A 2,195-nucleotide genomic window follows, 5' to 3' on the forward strand; every position below is an offset into this window, starting at 1 on the left:
CACTCAATGCCCTCCAAAAGCTCTCGATTTCTTAGTTTAAGACGTTTGACGTCAAAAACTCGAGAGCCCCTGGCCAGGGACCTTCTAATCACTACAACACCTTCGGACTTTTCGAAGTGTACCATCCTCGCACTTTGGTCAATTTGACTAAAGTTCGATATTTATTTTCCGAATTTTTCGGTATATTACAATGGCACTCGTTGTCCAACCGACCTTGTTGGAGAGAATTAAAGATCTGCAACCTGCAGACACGGAGCTCCAAAAGGTGCGGCGAAGCATCGAGGACCATGGCAGCGATTTCAAGGTAGATGCCGATGGTATGCTTCGGTTTCAAAACCGATGGTGTGTGCCGAAAGATTGAGAGCTTCGTGAATTGATTCTGCAAGAAGCACACCGATCTCCATATGCCGATCACCCGGCGGCACCAAGATGTATCAAAGATTGAAAATGCACTATTGGTGGCCGGGAATGAAGAGTGATATTGGACGCTTTGTGGCCAAGTGCCTAACATGCCAACAAGTGAAGGCTGAGCGTCGATTTCCAGCGGGAAAGCTTCAAAGCCTACCAATCCCTGTTTGGAAATGGGAGCATATATCGATGGACTTCGTGGTCGGCTTGCCTCACTCAACGGGCGGCCACGATGCAATTTGGGTAATTGTGGACCGATTGACAAAGTCGGCTCACTTCTTGCCGATCCACACCACGTGGTCGGGTAACAAGTTAGCGCAGGTATACCTTGACGAGATAGTGAGACTGCATGGGGTGCCAAAATCGATCGTGTCGGATCGTGACCCCCGGTTCAGTTCGCACTTTTGGAAGAGCCTGCAGGAAGCCCTTGGCACACGGCTCGACTTTAGCACCGCATTTTATCTTGAGACCGATGGGCAAATAGAGAGAACCATTCAAACTCTGGAGGACATGTTGCGGGCGTGTGTCATCGACTATAAGGGAAGTTGGTGTGACCACCTACCTATGGCCGAGTTCGCCTACAACAACAATTATCACGCTAGTGTGGAGATGGCACCGTTCGAGGCTCTCTATGGGCGAACGTGTCGGTCTCCTATACACTGGAGCGATGTAGGCGAGCGTGCTGAGTTCGGCCCAGATGTGTTGCGAGAAGCGGAAGAGAAAGTCCGCCTTGCTCGCAAGAGATTGCTCACGGCGCAGTCGAGACAGCAAAGCTATGCAGATAGGCGCCGTTGAGATATAGAGTTCGCGGTAGGTGACCGCGTATTCTTGAAGGTTTCACCGATGCGGGGTGCGAAGCGGTTTGGAGTGCGGGGAAAACTAAGTCCCCGATACATTGGACCATATGAGATATTGGGGCGAGTCGGCATGGTGGCCTACCGACTTGCTCTATCGCCGAAACTTGCGGATGTACACAATGTGTTCCATGTCTCCAATCTCCGCAAGTATATTCTCGACCCCGAGCATGCAATGCTATATGAACCGGCGAAACTTCAAGGAGACTTGAACTACGAAGAGTTTCCGGTAGGAATTATCGCCCGAGAGGTGCGAAAGTTGAGAAATCGAGAAATTCCCTATGTGAAGGTTAGGTGGAGCAATCACGACGATCGCGAAGCCACCTGGGAACTCGAGGATCTGATGAGAAAGCACCATCCTCATCTATTTGAGGAATAAGGTATGAATTTAAATTAAAGTAAAGAATTGAGTTAGATTCGAGGACGAAACTCTTTTTAAGGAGGGGAGGATGTAAGGAAGTGAATTCTCGAAATCCGAGGATTGTACTTCATCCAGGATCGACTAACTGTCGAGAGTGTACCCTTTGTGGGAGTTGGAGATGTCCAAAACACAAAAAGTGCTTTGGAGTTGAGTCCGCGAGAGCAAATAGGCAAAATCTGGACTCAGCAGGTTTTTGCTCTCGGGGACCGGTCCCTGGAGGGAAGGACCGGTCCCCGTAGCTGATAGTCGCGGGGGAGGTCGATGCGACCGGTCCCTAGCTGAGGGGACTGGTCCCCGTACGCGACACCCGCGAAGGAAAGCCAAAATTTGGCTAAGTCCTGAAGGTTCCCCGTTCGGGAATCGGTCTCTTAGGAGAGACTGGTCTCCCAGGGACCGGGCCCTAAGGTGAGGACTGGTTCCCGAACGCGTAAAGTCCCCAGACTGCAGAGAGAGCTCTCGGGGACCGGTCTCCCCGACCAGGGACCGGTCCCTCTGGGCGAAAACAGCCCAGT

Source organism: Ananas comosus, linkage group 6 (assembly GCF_001540865.1).
Source record: "Ananas comosus cultivar F153 linkage group 6, ASM154086v1, whole genome shotgun sequence".
Taxonomy (NCBI): domain Eukaryota; kingdom Viridiplantae; phylum Streptophyta; class Magnoliopsida; order Poales; family Bromeliaceae; genus Ananas; species Ananas comosus.